This window comes from Daucus carota, chromosome 9 (assembly GCF_001625215.2).
Source record: "Daucus carota subsp. sativus chromosome 9, DH1 v3.0, whole genome shotgun sequence".
Lineage (NCBI taxonomy): Eukaryota > Viridiplantae > Streptophyta > Magnoliopsida > Apiales > Apiaceae > Daucus > Daucus carota.
Genome location: NC_030389.2, coordinates 35,184,438 through 35,203,253, shown reverse-complemented (window position 1 = coordinate 35,203,253; position 18,816 = coordinate 35,184,438). Strand labels below are relative to the sequence as shown.

The following is an 18,816-nucleotide window of genomic DNA, read 5'->3' as shown; positions in this document are numbered from 1 at the left end:
CCAGCCCCAGAACTCTGATTCTGGTGTCATAGATCTGGTGCCCAAGTAAACTATTTTGCAGTTTGATGATCTAGAGGCCTCTGCTATGGATTTTGGGAGACTAAGAACTGGAATATAAGTTGCGAAAATCCTAGTGCTGCTATCCGAAGAATTGCAACTAGAGTCATAATAGACTCGAGAAAAGGAATGAGCTGATCTTGGCTCCATAATAGACTACTAGAGTCTTTGTTACTGCTAGAGTCCTTGTTAAATTTGTTGAAATGCAACTGTTACGAAGAGAGCAAGAATGTCCAAGAAGTTAAAGATTTGATTTTTTTTTTTTTTTAATATTATACTATAGTGGAATCACAATTCAAATTTTTCATCATCTTCAGGTTCTTGGAATCTTATTTATTTATTTATTTATTCATCGCTAGTGTAATCGATTTAATAATTGATGGTTCTTGGACAAGCCAATTTTTTATCTTTCCTTTCATCTTTCTTTTGCGGTGATCAAATTAAAGAGAAATTTAAAAAATAAAAAAACATTGGATTTTTATCTTTATATCTTGCAAAGATTAAGTGAAGACGCCATCAAATTTACTAGAAACATTTAAATGTCATGGCACATGAGAACTTTTTAGAAATAGAAGTTTGAAGTTTACAATAAACCATTTTCCTATTATTGCACATGAGAACTTATTAGAAATAGAAACAGAAAGAATTATTAGAGGGATATATGACAAAATTTCTTTAATTTATTATAAGGAAATAAACAAATATCACACTTGTGTCAACAAAACAAATATAACACTTAAATCATACTAAGTAATTAATCTAACTTTTTGTTACCGGACAAGTCGATATATTTATTTTGTTACTAATTATTTGCACTCATGCATCTTTTGAACCCCTCAATCTTCTGTAAAGAGAGCGAGCAAGATATCGTATAATCGAGAAGTCACTGGTAAGTCTCTTACACTTGTGGAGTCTTATCTCTTTGCACGACTATTATTTTGCAAAGTGTCCGAAGATTTAGGACGTTCAAGAACCCGTAACCACGCGTAAGCAAAGCAAAGATGATAGTTTTGGACATGCTAAATCTCTTACACTTGAAACTTCCTGTATTCGCCAGTTTAACATTACAAATTACATGGTAGTTTGGATGTAGTAAAGATCTGATTATTGTTGTATTGGCAAAACAAGGGAAAAGAAAAAGACTTTTATTCAGACCGGTTTTATTTTTTCCAAAAGAGTTTACATCATTTTTATAAAACAAATGACGGGTTTTATTCTTTCCAAAAAGTTACTAACGACGGATTTTATTCTCAAATTTTATTCTTTCCTAAAGAGTTTACATTTTTTTTAAAACGAACGACGGATTTTTATTCTTTCCAAAAAGTTACAAACGACGGGTTTTATTCTTGCAAAAATTGTTACGCTGTTGCCGGGGATCAAACCCGGGTCACCCGCGTGACAGGCGGGAATACTTACCACTATACTACAACGACTTCTTGTGGCATTTTTCTTATTGTGCTTACGACTGAAATTTATGTCATAGATGCTTTGTTTTCACCAATGTGGAAACCCTTTAATAACTTTACTGGTGATGGTGAGTATAGTGCTTCAAATATTTACATGATAGTTTCTGACATACATGCATAAGCTCTTAATGAACAGAATTTCCATCATGTAAAATACATTTCCATCTGTTTGATGCAGTAAATAAACTGGCAATGTTATCTTGCAAAGATTATTTCAGTCAGCACTGAACTCAGATATATCATTAGAGATTTTTTGGTAGTGTTATTATACCAGACAAAATTAGTCCAGGCCCCAGGGTGCGAGACTCTCGGGTATCGAAAGAGGTGTTGGCTCAGTTTATCATTTTTTTTCCCAAAAATAAGGTCTCAAATATTATTACCGGAGAGAAAGATGACCTCAAATATCACTTTGCAATCCAAAGCAGTAGATCATGCAGCGTTCATCTATCTTTCACTTCTTAGTTCTTAGCACCAGATAGTCTAGTGTTTTGAAACCCCTAAACGCTAATTCATGTAGCGTTTCATTATGAAACGCCAAATTATATCACATTTTGCAAGGTTTTTCAAACCTAAATTGTGGTATATGAGTCCTCTTTCTCTATTGAAAGGGGAGACCAATAATACTTTTTCTTTAAAATAGTCATGAGATTCGAAAGATAAAACATGAACAAAACATTACACATGTTTAGATAGAACTCACAGTCTCACACACAGTACTACTAATTAACATGAAACATGGAAACCAAGACCAGTTGAAATCACACAAAAGAAATTTTTAGCAGATATTTTGGCAGGAGCATAGTAAAAAATATTAGAGAGACAAACCAGAACAACGGAATTTTTCTTCTGTAATCTGATCCAACCTAGAAGCCATATCAGCAGTTAAACAATTTTTCCAATCTCCGATTACACCTTTCCGGAAAAATGAACTATTGTTGAATCCATCCACAAAGGTTCCCGTCTTATTAACATCTACCTTGGTCATGCTCTCGAAACTACATATACTTATGATTTGATCAACCAAACCTGAATTTTCCTCCTCCTGGGAAAATGGTATCCCAAGAAAATTTGCTAGACGCCTCAGCTGTAAATAAGGCTCATCTTTCATCTCTTCATACCTCATAAAGAGCACCTTATGTGGGTTTTTCTGGCTCTCTTTCCAATATCCCAAGATTTGATCCCAAATCGGTCCAGCTGAACTGATTCCCTTACAGTACAAATCAAAGGCGTCTTCCAAAGAGATGGGAGAGGTCTTCTTCTTGGTGCCAAAGTGAAAGAGTGAAACAAAGGTGTCTTTGATGTCCCTGCAGAGGTAGACTATTTTGCAGTTTAATGAGCCAGAGTCGCCGGTTATAGCTTTTGGGAGGGTACCTAATGAAATATGAGTTGCAAAGATCCTACTGCTGCTGTCTGAGGAGTTGCAAAGGGAGTCATACTCAGAGGGATGAAGAAATTCGAGAAAAGGAACAAGCTGATGGGGAGTTTTACTAAGTAGAGGATGGTGAGGATCCTGAGGAGGGTGGGCTTCGCGGTTCACCAATGCAAAAAGGATGGCTTTAAGCCAGGTGGTGCCGAATTTTGGGGGATGTAACAAGGAAGATATCATTTTCACGGGGTTGAAAATATTTTTGACAATTGATAATTCCCTGCAAAGTTATAGGAGAATACCAGAATCCTTGGTACTGATATGAGTATGATGGGATAATACCTCTCTCTTTCGGCAAAGATGAAAGCAAGTTCTCAAGTTCTTGGTTGTCGACGTCCTGAAGAGGCGGTGCTGGTCTTGGCTCCATCATATGTGGTGCGCAGAGAAACAAACAGCGGTAAATAATATATCAGAAACAGTAAACTAGATTAACGAGGTTCGGCAACTTGCCTACATCCACAGGAGGCAGCTAAATTACAGAGTACAGAAACTGATTTCCTCACTAGTAATATATATCAAGTGTTTCTCAATATTGCAGAAAACTATCATTTTAAGCTGATATATAACGTGCCTGAAATGTCTTTCATCAGACTTGTAGGTGAAATAATCAATGCCAAAGCAATCAATAACCTAACAAGACAAAAACAGATGTTGACAGAGATGAAGTATGAGCCACAAACAACTGAGATGAAGTATGAGCCGCAAAAAACGTAAAGTAACAGAGTCTTTATTATCTTGCTATTGATTTGAATGTTATACGGAGAACAGAGGGGTCCTGGATGGCTGTGGACCTGCTAACTTGCACATGATTTTCTGGCCACCTCTTTAATACGTCCAGCGCTTACAACGCTTAAAAAGGCGCTGGACGTTTTAGAAAGAATGTTATAATCCTAGCCGCCGGATATTCATCCAACGGACAGAAAACAGAGATGCTCTGCTTTGGAATGTAATATCATAGGTTAATTTTTTAATATATTTCTGGGGATTATATAATACCTTCTCTTACAACCTATTATAATTCCATGGATATGAACTGAAACAATGAACGGGATATGAATTAATGGGACTATAATTCCTTACATTCAAGATAAATAAGGTAACAAGCCGAGGATTATAATCCCATCAACCAAACATGACTATTATATATCCTGACCAATATATATTATTCGTCCATAAATCGCCATTTCAATATATAGTTTGATCAAGGGAAGGCTGTGTTACATTGTATCAAGATATAGTTTCAGATAAACAAACAAAAGACACACACACAAACAGAAAACAATTATTCTGAATAAAAATATGGTGAGGGATGAAGAAATTCGAGAAAAGGAACAAGCTGATGGGGAGTTTTACTAAGCAGAGGATGGTGAGGATTCTGAGGAGGGTGGGCTTCGCGGTTCACCAAAGCATAAAGGATGGCTTTAAGCCACGTGGTGCTGGATTTTGGGGATGTAACAAGGAAGATATCGTTTTCACGGGGTTGAAAATATTTTTGACAATTGATAATTCCCTGAAAAGTTAAAGGAGAATACCAGAATCCTTGGTACTGATATGAGTATGATGGGATAATACCTCTCTCTTTCGGCAAAGATGAAAGGAAGTTCTCAAGTTCTTGGTTGTCGACATCTTGAAGAGGCGGTGCTGGTCTTGGCTCCATCATATGCAGTGAGCAGAGAAACAAGAAGCAGTAAATAATATATCAAAAACGGTAAACAAAATCAACGTGGTTCGGCAACTTGCCTACATCCACCGGAGGAAGCTAATATTATTAACCTGAGTGACCAAATTACAGAGTACAGAAACTGATTTCCTGACTACTAATATATATCAAGTGTTTCCCAGGTGTTTCTCAACTTTTTTTAAGTACTTCTTATTTTTTACACAAACAATTGCTTCTACTTATAAATCAAGAAGGAGGGATTTTAAGCCCTGACCAACCACCCTCTAAGCCTCTCCCTGCAATGTCTTATCAAAAGAAAAAGACTCGTGCCTGCAATGTCAATTACCTAACAAGACAAAAACAGCTCTTAAACTCATTCCTCCCGACCTCAAACTTGATCATTGAAAAAACCCATCAGGTTCCCCCTCACAATACCTAATACACGTCCTCAGGATTCAATATAATTTATTTACACATAATACTTGTATTTATTTAATTTGGAAAAGAAAACTATATAATTTGTTACTTTCAGTGTGTTGTTGTGTTTACGAGTTTTACTGTTTGCAACTCGTGTAGGCTTGGTAATTAAATGATTAAATTTTCTCAATGGAAGATGAGGACATAGATTAAACTCCCTCATAAAAACTTAAAAAAAAGAACTTTTATCATTGATGTTGATAATCTAATATATAATATTTTTAAATTTAAATAATACTCAAATTCCGGCCCCTCCTATAAATCTTTCTTGCTTCGACATTGGAGGGGTGCATCTTCTACATCCTAACAGGACTACGTCATAGTTGACGGAATTAAGAGTAACACCGAAGATGTTCATAAATTTAGTATGGGATGTGGAGTGAGGACGTCACCAAATATTCTATTCATAGTTTTCTTCTAAAACTAATATAATTTTAACTTTTTGTATATATCATTTTTTAACAAATAAGAAACACGTGTTTTTATTATATTACCATTTTATATGATTTGACTTTTTTATAAAAATGTCCTTATATTTCTTAACTTCTAAATATATATTATTATCATTCCAAACTATGACAAACACTAAGTATTAACTTAAGAAAAGTTACAAACAAAGGAAATTACAAATGTTACTCAGATAATTTAAATTTAAATGTTATGTATGATATAGTATGATCGATATTTTAAGTTATCATTATGTGTTATAAATTGAACATATTATAAAATTTGTTAACAGATTTAATTCAACTGAATTATGTTATATAGCGGATATTTTAAAAAATAAATATCATATGAAATATAAATATAGTTGTTTTATTCCTTCGACTATTAGGTTTAGTAAATGATTTAACTTGTACTTTATAATAAAAATATTACTTTTTATAGTTGAACACACTTACACATTTATATATTTTACAAGATTCTCGACCTCGGCTAACCGAGATGTTTTTTTTACCAAGATATTTTTTGTGATTATAAATATTACTTAAATTTGATATATATAGTGTAAGAAATTTAAAATTTAAGGACAATTTAGTAATAAGAACATATTTTAATGATGAGAAATGTCTCAATCGTTCTCGATCCTTCCACATGCCTCTATAAAAACCCCAATAGTCATTCTTCATATACCATAACCCCCTCCTCCTCTCCTCCCTATGAAATTTGTCTTTCTATTAACAAGTTAAATATAGATATAGCTCTTACAATAAATTCGAGTATTTTAAGACCTGAATATTGTGTAGTTTGTGATGTTGGCTAGAATTGCCAACTGATAGAACTTTTGGTCTCAATTGTATAATGGAAGATAACTTCGGCTCGATGTGCCAACAGGTAGTTAAATTATAAAATTACAAGTAAATATATTCATGTATGGATGCGATGATTCTATATGATTTTATACATATGTGTGTTCGATTGTTTTTAATATGCTATTACATACATTGAATGCAGATCTAGATGTACATATAAATCATATTAATTGTGATTTTTTGAACTTGTGGTTCAGATTCATGTTAGGCATAAAACTGAATCAAAAATCTTTGTTTGTTTAATTTGATGATGATTTTTTAGCGGTGGACATGTCAAAATTTAATAATTTTGAAGTGCTTGATCATTTATCTTTTTTGTAGTTTAAACAATGAAGAAAATGCTCAAAGATGATATACTTGTAAGTAATGTTTTTTAATATTTATTATAATTTTGCAGAATTTCTTGATATTTTATGTTATATTTATGTTATACTACATATAAATTAAAAATATTTTTCCCTGTTTACAAAAATGTCTAATAGAATTTTTGTATGCTTAGGTCCTTTGGCTTCGTTGCTTTCCTCCTCCTTTCTTTTCAATTTTAAGCCTGACCCCATACATGTCCCAAGGTAATTATTCATGTTGAGCAGCAAACAAATAGAAATATATATATATATATATATATATATAGAGGCTTGTGCTCAAATGAGAACTTTTAAGAAAATGAGAACTGAGATTTAATATCAGCCATTCATATTTATAAAAGCAAAGTCAATCCTCGCCACTGAAATATATGGATTAACTTACCGTTTTATCAGACAATATACTTTCTCACTGCGACTACTTCCGATGCTCTCTCTCTCTCTCTCTCTCTCTCTCTCTCTTGTCTTTAATTTCTCCCTGAAGTTTTCTCTAGCTCTCTCTCTCTAATTTTATCGCTTTCACTCTCTCGGTGTTTAATTTCTCTCTGTATATCTGTCTCATATCCGGTCCTGCATCTCTCTGTATCACTCCCTGCTATGTAGCTCCATCTGTATGTGTTAATTGAATTCAGTGATTGAATAATTCGAGAATTATGAGCAATCTCTTTCTATTGAGTATTGAGCAATTTCATTCAATAGAATCGATATTATAGTTTTTGGGTATGATTAGTGAAGATATTTTAAAAATCACGGACAATTAAGGTATTTTTGAATATATTGAATGTTCATTTTGTGTATATAAAAGTTTGATTCTGTTTGTTGAGCTTTATATGATTTTTGTTTTTGTGAGATTCTGAATATTAATTTTGCTGATTACGTTGTTAATTTTGTTTTTTGTTATGTTGTTTTTGATTTTTTTTAGTGTTTATCTATTTTTAATTGTTCTTTGTAATGTTAGTTCTTTTTATTTTGTTATTTTGTTGAGCTTTGTTGTTGTTGTTGTTGTTGTTGTTGTTTATGTCTAGTGAAGATGAACATGTTATATAAGTTGTTTCTGTAATAGAGTTTGTCATAATGCTCTGTTTTTCTGTTTGTTTTTTTAATGTCTAATTGTGATGATTCGTGTAGGTGTTGGTAGTGTAGATTCAGCATGTGTTAAGCGATATGTTGATGATACTACATCTGTTTATGGTCAAGGTTCTAGTAGTACATCAGGTGTGGAAAGTGATGACTCTGTTTCAAATCTTAGTATAACTCGAGGAGCTAGTAGGTATTATTTGCCAAAGTGTCCTGATAATAGTTGTAGACCATTTGTTGATCAGTTTGTTTGAATCTTTGGTAGCCGGTGTGAGTTTCTAGCAGCCGGTACTTCATCATGCTTCTTCATGTCCTGTTTCAATGTCTGGAAATATAACATTCTCGTGAATATCAGTTTTCTTGGGTTTCTTTGAACTTGATGCAAGTACAATGGACATGAGTGTCTTGTTTGCAATCTTTTTGTAGAAGCCTTTTGCCTGCTTTGGTTAAATCTCTCTGTCTGCATTCAAGTGAGGTGTAAGGATTGCATTTGAGTATTTCACCCTTAATCGTTGAAGTTGTGCTTTGTCCCATGTGAATCAACAAAAAATAGAAAAAAGGTCAAAATAGTTGCATAAATTGTTCGATAATATAATGTGAAAAAGCCTTTAATTTGAAAGTATTTAAATCCAGTATTTCAGGAAATTTTTATTAAGTGCTTTGTGTATATTTTTAAGTGCTTTGTGCATATTTTATACTTAAGTGTATTTTTATACTTCTAAGTGAATTTTTGTGTATACTTAAGTGCTTTGTTTGTATTAGTAAGTGCTTTGTGAATTTAATAAAGACTTTAATTCAACATAACAATAGAATAAATGCTTTGTGTACTTATTCAGGGCTTTGTGTCTTTTCGGTAGCCTTTGCCTTTCGGTGGTGGTGAATTAGAGAACAAGATTAATATCTTAAGGCAGAATCCTGTTAAATCAAATGAGTTTTGGTGAGCTCTGTGAGGTTAAACCTAGTGACTTTAGGCCGCTCGAAGATTTTGATGTTACTGTTTTCTTTGCTAACATCACACATTTATGTTCATGTAATTCTCACTGGATATGCCGGTGTTTATAAATGTATTTATTTGGGTGATCTTGATTGATGTGTTTGTTCAGGGAGGCATATCAACTATCTTCTTCGATTCAAAGGCAATTAAGATATTTGTGGTGACGAATGGAGCTAGGCAACTTGAGATGGCATGTCCACACTTGGCACAGGAGAAGGGCCAAAGACAACTAGGTCGTGGTGGCTTTCAGAAGGGCCAAGGACAACAAGGCCACAGAGGCTCACAGGAGCAGGAGCAAGAAAAATATCACCTACCGGAGAGGATTATCAAAGTGATGGGAGTGATGAAGATTAAGTTGAAAAATACTTTATTACTTTTCTCACTTTTTTGAATGAAGACTCTGTAATATTATTAAGAAATTATAGTGTGGTTTTCTAAGACTCTGTAAAGATAATATTTGATGATAATGTCAAGCTTTAGTCATTTTTTTAGTTCAGCAGATATTTTTTTATTCTAGTGATTTGTGTACATTTTTTTAGTGTTTTGTGTGTTTATATATTGGTGCTTTGTATATATATTATAGTGCTTTGTATTATATTTTTCGCTTAACATTCGGTGATTTAATTACATGTTTTGGGGCTTTGAATACATATTTTTAGGTGTTACACATGTCTATGTGTATGTTAATTTTTGAATCGTTATGTTCTTTTATTTTGAATTATTTTGTGTATGTCATGTGTATGTTGATATTTAAGTTCTTTCTTTTCTATTTAGTTTTCCAATTACGTATGAATTTGTGAATTGTTACTTATTGAATGTAAAAAAAGAGTAAAAAAATATGGAATGAAATCTACATGCACAAGTAATTAATAATTTCCTTAAAACACTAGTAATGAGTGAAATTCAAATATTTAACACAAGTGATATATTTTTTTACTACAAATAGAATTCTATATATTAAACTTTCTAGCAGTCGGCACTTCATCATGCTTCTTCATGTCCGGTTTCAATGTCTGGAAATATAACATTCTCGTGAATCTCTGTGTTCTTGGGTTTCTTTGAACTTGATGCAAGTACAATGAACGTAAGTGTCTTTTTTGCAATCTTTTTGTAGAAGCTTTTTGCCTGCTTTGTTACAATCTCTCTGTATTCATTCAAGTGAAATGTAAGGATTGCATTTGAGTATTTCACCCTTAATCATTCAAGTTGTGCTCTTTGTCCCATCTGAATCAACAAAAAATAGAAAAAAGGTTAATGCAATTACCAAATGTCTTACACAAATTACTAATGCAATTTAAGTAGCAAAAATTATGAAGGACAACAGAACACAAACTTTAGAAGTGTTGCATTCAAGGCTCTGATTGTAGATACGACCAAAGTGATACCTACTAAACACAACATATATTATCTCGTAAAACATGCATTATAGGCAAATTATTTGAAGAAAAACTGCTAATGACAACACAGCTGATTGTTGATCAAAAAGTTTATATACCTTCCCACTTTTTATTAATTTATATTGTAACAACTCATTCAACAACGTATCCTCTTGGCGGCTTATAAAACTAACTTATCTTGGTATTCTTGTCAAACACCTCATCTATGCTTTACACTTAGATTCACACTATATCGAGAAAAGAGCCCTCTGCAATTGCAACTACAACAATTAAGTTCAGAAATCAACTTAACGAGCCATAATTAGTATCAGCAATAACAGCAAGACCTTTGTGGAATCTCAAAAATTATCCTAAAAGCCATCTTCATTTTTAAGTGCTTTGTGTATCTTTTTAAGTTCTTTGTGCATATTTTAAACTTTAAGTGTATTTTTTTTATAATTCTAAGTGATGTTTTTGTGTACTTAAGTGCTTTGTGTATATAAGTAAGATGCTCTGCACATGTTAAAATAGTGTAAATAAATTCAAAACCAATAGATGAATTAATTTGAATTAAACTTGATGAAATAGTTGCAACTAATTTATATAAAATTACTGCAAATACATAACTAGTGCTCTGCACATCTTAAAATGATTAAATCATAAACAAAACCCTAAGCAAAGTTTTTAATTAAACACGTATACAAGTTGCTTCCAATACATTTAAAACTAAAAATTAATACAAACATATTGATTTGCAAGTGATTTAGTGATAAGCACTTCACAAAAACTAACTAAAAACACATACATACTATATATACGACTCACATACAGTTGTTTTTAGTGCTCGAGATCTAGTTGTTCGTCTAGGCACGAAATCTGCAAAAAACAAAGAGTCTAACATCAGTGATTCGTAATAATGAATTGATTTACATAACTACTCAAATTTCAAAGTGAATGGTTAGAGTAGTGAAAGGAACAATGTCGAAGAACACTTGTAGGAACAAATTACAGTGTTTCTACACCAAAACAACGGAATCGAGCAACGTTGTTGAGAGATTTTTGTAATTTGGGGGTGATTTGCTGGAGAGAGTTTGAGTGGGTAATAGTTTATAGTTACGGTTAGAAGCCAGCCTTTTGTTTAATGGACGTTTAGAATGGTCGTATGAATGGGCCTGATTTGGGTCCTCATTTTAAGCCCAGTATCTAGTTCTCAGCACTTAAAGTTCTCACTAGAGTAGCACTCATATATATATATATATACATACATATATATATATATATATATATATACATACATATATATATATATATATATATACATATATATATATATATATATATATATATATATATATATATATATATATATATATATATATACTATAAGCCTCAAACTTGAGAATGAATTATGATAACTATATAAATTATCATTAATTTACATAATTCAACAAATTATTACTAAGGTTTTTGTTAATTGCCAGATCCCCCTTTGGAAGAATAGATCTACTGTCGAAATCAAAAAGCTATTAGGAACAGCTTTGCTGAGATCTATCTACATAAGAAGGAACAAATCTGTATGGTTGACAAAGAGACGGCGGTTGGTTATTATTGGAGGCGGTGGTTATAAACGAAGACGAGGGTAGTGAGAGGAGAAATCACACACAAAATATACATATAAGTTGTTTTTGTATATGTTGTCTGCAAAATCAATTATGTTACCAAAAATTAATTAGCCTGAAGCGTGTATCTCACCGAATTTGTACCATCAGTGTATTATAAAGTTAAACATGGGACTGTCTTCTTCTATAATTTTCTTATATATTTTTTTTGAAGGCATTCTCTTATATATTATTATTGTTAGGGAATTTTTCAAATATATCATGGTTGTTATTTTTTTCCAAAATACCGTGTAATTATTTATGCAACCTCAATTGCACCTCTTGCGACATTAAAATTAATTATTTTCGGCTAGTGTTGCAACCATGTATAGAATTTTGATCATATTTTTGAAAATAAGTTAAAAAAATATGGGTGTTTTTACCAATTGCCATTAATATTATTATCTTCTGCTTCATTATCGATAGTAAGGTAATAATATTTTATAATAGAAATTAATAATTTCAAGATATATAAATAACTAATTTTCTATAATGAAACAACTAGTTATGCACACTTTTCCCGGTGAATATCTCTCTTCTCTTAAATTTTTTCTGTGAAACGGCTGATTTACAGGTCCTCTAATTTCCTTAAAACAATTATTAAGCTCGATGAAGCAATTTAGGTTGTTCGTCTCCTCGATGTCTCAAATATTTTAATAACAGAACCGGAGTCTGTCTTGCAAAAAGGGATAAGACTCAACAAGAATACATGCCTGAGTAGAAAAGAATGGCATCTGACTGATAAATCATGAATGAACCATAAGAGCTATCATGCAAAAATAATAATATTTCTAAAACAACTTCTTTATGATATCATATCAATGTACTCATATATCCACAGATGCAAAACTTTTAAGATGCAACAAGAATCAAAACCTGTACTCATATATCTAGAGATGCAACTTTTTCTCTGTCTTAGAAACAATAACAGTGTAACACCCAAATTCGAACTCAAAAGACTGGTACTATGAATTACATTTATCTATATCAGACTTAAGTTTGGTGTCAATTGTAACTGCATTCTTTATCTTTTGACCGAGCATCGAACGACCTAAGGTGAGACAAATAGTCACATTAGGATAAACTGATAGAAATTTGAATTAACAACCATTCTCGGCAAGTGACGTGAATTAAATAAGACTCATATTATGATGGGGTCATGTGATCAAATTTTTTTATTTACAGTATCTATAAGATCTCATTGTTTATAGAGAAATTACAAGCCATGAAATTAAATTAATTGTATTCAAAATATTCAGTTCCGGTTCCATGGTGTGAGCATTTTAAATCCTTATTTTATCACTGAATACATCTACTCTTAATTAACATCTATTAAAAAACCTATTTAAGTAATTGAAATTTTTTTGATGTTTAACTCAAGATGTTCAACCATTCTGATATTTGCAGCTACTTGCTTACTGTAATCAAATACTTAAGGTCTGAATGAATCTTGCTGGCAGTGCACCAAAATGCAGTTGGGTTCGCCCAGAGCAAAAAGGTGCTGACAATGAAGCCTGAGCACTTACATCAGTGAATGGTGAAATAATGAGAAAAGGACCTGGATATGCACGCTCATCCCAGTACCTCAACTCCAAAATCATATAATCTCTTATATTGTTTAGCAATATCAGCTTCAATTCCACACAACGCTAATTTTCTTGCTAATTAACAGTGTTTTTCAAAATTAACACACCGTGGACTTCATTTAGGTGTTGTTGAATTCCTCTCAGCTTCCACTTAGGATTAAACCTCATATGATTTCCAAATTTCCTAGCCATCCAATCAGAGACCACACAAAGCTAAGCTTATGGTCTAAAATGCCATCAACATCAATCGTGCTAGAATATAAATACCAAGGACATTCTCCCCATACTTAGACTGAACCATCTACAAATCATTCTTAGCAAACAAAATATCCCTTCTATTTTCAACAACATACTTAATGATCGCATCCTTCAAACTGTTACACTTATAAAGAAGCCCATATTTAGGCTAATGTTAGATTATTCTTGTTTATTATCACTAAAGTTTGTTGAATTCTTAGAAGGCGTTCAAAAGCTATTATATATTGTCATGGTCACTCTCCCAATCAGAATTCTTAAACGCTTCTTAATCTTGTAGTCCCTCGATTATAGGATGTATTAAAAAATATGAAAGACACTTATACTCAATTTTAGTACAATGAAAATAAAAACAATCACCAATTGAGATAAAGACTAGCCTTATTAATTCATAAAAATGTGGTAAATCATTTATTAAGCCCTTGGCTCAATAATTATACTATTCACAATTCACAATGAAAATTACAAGTTTTAGATATTTTATCACAAAAGCAATAGAAGCAAAACCCCGGACAACGTTTGGTGCATATGCTTTCATCATTACTGCAATCGTATGCGTTCAATATATGGTTTGGAGCTCCTGCATGGTATGGAGCGCGAGCAACTATTCCCTCAGCTAAACCATTTGAAAATCTTAAACCTGCACATAATGTAACTTTAAATTATCTATATTGATGGAACTATTGTAAAGGAGATTAAAAAAAAATTTGCAAGAATGAACTAACCAGAAATTGCCAATATCATGGCCAAGAGAGATGACAAGCATAACAGAGGAATTTTTCATTTTCTGTGAAGCAAGTAGTCTCAAAATTCTATCTTTTGTGATGAGATGATGCAACAAAATTATATTTTGTTAAGTTTTAAATATGAAACACAAGGAATGACTATATATATATATATACATGAATCATATTTTTATTAATGTATAGTTGTGAACAATATTAATATGGAAGATGTTACGAAGTAAATAACTTTTCGACCTTTACTGTACGTCAATATTCATTACAGAAGAGGTTATGAAATTAATCTTGAATTTATCTTATTAAACGTATAGCCAAATGATATAAATGATGTGAATAATAGAGCTTAATTTTACACGGTTCATGGGATTATGCGAATAACAGAGCTTGTTGCTTTAAAACAATCTTTATTGTATTAATATTTAGATTAGTTATAGTCCGGGTCTAGGTAAGACTTTCTCTACATCGATGGAATTCTATTGCAGTATATGAAAAGTTACAAACTAAGGAAATTACAAATGTTACTCAAATAATTTAAATTTAAATGTTATGTATGTTATAGTATGATCAGTATTTTGAGTTATCATTATGTGTTATAAATTGAACATATTATAAAATTTGTTAACAGATTTAATTCAACTGAATTATGTTATATGGCGGATATTTTAAAAAATAAATATAATATGAAATATAAAATATAGTTGTTTTATTCCTTCGACTATTAGGTTTGGTAAATAATTTAACTTGTACTTTTTAATAAAAAAAATTACTTTTTATAGTTGAACACACTTACACATGTATATATTTTACAAGATTCTCGACCTCGGCTAACCGAGATGTTTTTTTACCAAAATATTTTTGGTGATTATAAATGTTACTTAAATTTGATATATATATATATATATATATATATATATATATATATATATATATATATATATATATATATATAATGTAAGAAATTTAAAATTTAAGGGCAATTTAGTAATAAGAACATATTTTAATGATGAGAAATGTCTCAATCGTTCTCGATCCTTCTACATGCCTCTATAAAAAACCCCACCGTCATTCTCCATATACCATAACCCCCTCCTCCTCTCCTCTCTGTAAAATTTGTCTTTCTATTAACAAGTTAAACATTGATAAATATAGCTCTTAAAATAAAATTGAGTATTTTAAGATCTGAATATTGTGTAGTTTGTGATGTTGGCTAGAGTTGTCAATTGATAGAACTTTTGGTATTAATTGTATAATGGATGATAACTTCGGCTCAATGTGCCAACAGGTAGTTAAATTATAAAATTACAAGTAAATATATTCATATGTGGATGGGCTGATTCTATATGATTTTATACGCATGTGTATTGTTTTTAATATGCTATTACATACATTGAATACAGATCTAGATTTACATATAAATTATAGACTTGTGGTTCCTCTTCGAATTAAAGTTTTGAATGAGTTTCATGTTAAGCATAAAAATGAATCAAAAATCTTTGTTTGTTAAATTTAATAATGATTTCTTAGCGGTGGACATATCAAAATTTAATAGTTTTGAAGTGCTTGATCATTTATCTTTTTTTGTAGTTTAAACAATGAAGAAAATGCTCAAGGATGGTATACTTGTAAGTAATGTTTTTTAATATTTATTATAAATTTTCAGAATTTCTTGATATTTTATTTTATATTTTTGTTATGCTACATATTAATTAAAAAATATTTTCTGTTGACAAAAATGTTTGATAGAATTTTTGTATGCTTAGGTCATTTGGTCTCCCTGCTTTCCTCTTCCTTCCTTTTCAATTTAAGTCGGACTCCATTCCTGTCCCAGGTAATTATTCATGTTAAGCAGCAAACAAAATATATATATACTACAGGCATCAAACTTGATAATAAATTATGATAACTAATACGAATTATCATTAATTTACATACTACAACAAATTATTACTAAGGTTTTTGCTAATTGCCAGATCCACCTTTGGAAGAGTAGATTTACTGTCGAAATCAAAGAGCTATAAAGGAAGAGCTTTGTTGAGAGCTATCTACAAAAGGAGGAGCAAATCTGTATGGTTGATAAAGAGACGACGGTTGGTTATTATTGGAGGCGGTGGTTATAAACGGAGGCGGTGGTAGTGAGAGGAGAAATCACACACAAAGTATACATATAAGTTGTTTTTGTGTATGTTGTCTTCAATGGTGATGAAACGATGTATAATTATGTTAATCCAAAAATCACTTAGCCTCAAGCGTGTATCTTACCGAGTATGTACAATTAATGTATTATTATAAAGTTATACATGGTAACGACTATCTTCTTCTATAATTTTCTTATATATTATTATTAGGGAATTTTTCAAAGATATCCTGGTTGTAATTTTTTTTTCAAAATACCGTGTAATTATATATGCAACCTCAATTGCAACTCTTGCGACATAAAAGTTAACTATTTTCGGCTAGCGTTGCAACCATGTACGCAATTTTGACCATATTATTGAAAATAAATTAAAAAATATGAGTATTTTTCCAAATTTCCCTTAATATTATTATCTTCTAAGTACTTCATAATCTACATTAAGGTAGTAATAATTTATAATAAAAATTAACTAATTTCTACCTATATAAATGACTAATTTTTTATAATGAAACAACTACTTACCATGCACACTTTTCTTGGTGATTTATGAGTCCTCTAATTTCTTAAAAAAATTATTAAGCTGGATGGAACAATTTAGATTGTTCGTCTCCTCAATGTCTTAAATATTTTAATAACATAACCAGGGACTGTCTTGAAAAAAAGGGATAAGACTCAACAAGAATACATGCCTGAGTAGAATAGGAATGGCATCTGACTCATAAATACCATACAAAAATAATAATATTTCAAAACCAACTTCTTTATGATATCGTATCAATGTACTTATATATCCAGAGATGCAAAACTTTTAAGATGCAAAAGAATCAAAACCTGTACTCAAATATTTAGAGATGCAACTTTTTCTCTGTCAAGAAACAGTAACTGTGTAACACCCAAATTCAAATTGAAAAGACTGGTACTACGAATTACATTTATCTATATCAGACTTAAGTTTGGTGTCAATTGTAACTGCATTCTTTATCTTTTGACCGAGCATCGAACGACCTAAGGTAACAAAAATAGTCACATTAGGATAAACTGATAGAAATCTAAATTAACCATTCTCATCAAGTGACCTGGATTAAATAAGACTCATATTATGATGGGCATCTGATCAAATAATTTTATTTTCAGTATCTATAAGATCTCATTGTTTATAGAGAAATTACAAGCCATTAAATTAAATTAATTGTATTCAAAATATTCAGTTCCGGTTCCATGGTGTGAGGATTTTAAATCTTTATTTTATCACTGAATACAGCTACTCTTAATTAACATCTATTAAAAAACTTAACAATCACCGATTGAGATAAAGACTAGCCTTATTAATTAATAAAAATGTGATAAATCATTTATTAAGCCCTTGGCTCAATAATTATACTATTCACAATTCACAATGAAAATTACAAGTTTTAGATATTTTATCACAATAGCAATAGAAGCAAAATCCCGGACAACGTTTGGTGCATATGCTTTCATCATTACTGCAATCGTATGCGTTTAATATATGGTTTGGAGCCCCTGCATGGTATGGAGCGCGAGCAACTATCCCTTCAGCTAAACCATTTGACAATCTTAAACCTGCACATAATGTAACTTTAAGCCATTTATATTGATGGAACTATTGTAAAGGATATTAAAATATATTTTGCAAGAATGAACTAACCAGAAATGGCCAATATCATGGCAAGAGAGATGAAAAGCATAACAGAGGAATTTTTCATTTTCTGTGAAGCAAGTAGTATAAAAATTCTACCTTTTGTGATGAGATGATGCAACAAAAATATATTTTATTAAGTTTTAAAAATGAAACACAAGGAATGACTATATATATACATGAAATGTACAGTTCTGGAACTATATTAATATGGAAGATGTTACAAAGTAAATAACTTTTAGACCTTTACTGTACATGAATATTCATTACAAAAGAGGTTATGAAATTAATCTTGAATTTATCTTATTAAACGTATAGCCAAATGATATAAATGATGTGAATAATAGAGCTTGTTTTTATGCGGTCCATGGGATTATGCGAATAACAGAGCTTGTTTCTTTATTTAATTGCTTTAAAACAATCTTTATTGTATTAATATTTAAATTAGTTATAGTCCTAGGGTCTGCGTAAGACTTTCTCAACTTCGATGGAATTTTATTGCAGTATATGAAGATGTCAAACTTTTTTGTAAAATATGCTTGCCATAATTAAAAGGCTTTGATCCGCTAAAAGTT

At 31.2% G+C, this 18,816-nt stretch overlaps 1 long non-coding RNA gene and 1 other non-coding gene across 2 annotated transcripts; both read right to left on the bottom strand.

The window, feature by feature from the left end:
• Positions 1-1,418: 1,418 nt before the first annotated feature.
• Positions 1,419-1,490, bottom strand: TRNAD-GUC (transfer RNA aspartic acid (anticodon GUC)). The gene has a single exon. It is a non-coding gene; the product is annotated as a tRNA-Asp (tRNA).
• Positions 1,491-2,240: 750 nt separating this feature from the next.
• On the bottom strand, positions 2,241-5,014 carry LOC108201508 (uncharacterized). Its single transcript, XR_010287368.1, has 2 exons — positions 4,522-5,014; positions 2,241-3,579 (listed from the first exon to the last, which is right to left on the bottom strand). It is a non-coding gene; the product is annotated as an uncharacterized LOC108201508 (long non-coding RNA).
• Between the last annotated feature and the right edge of the window lie 13,802 nt (positions 5,015-18,816).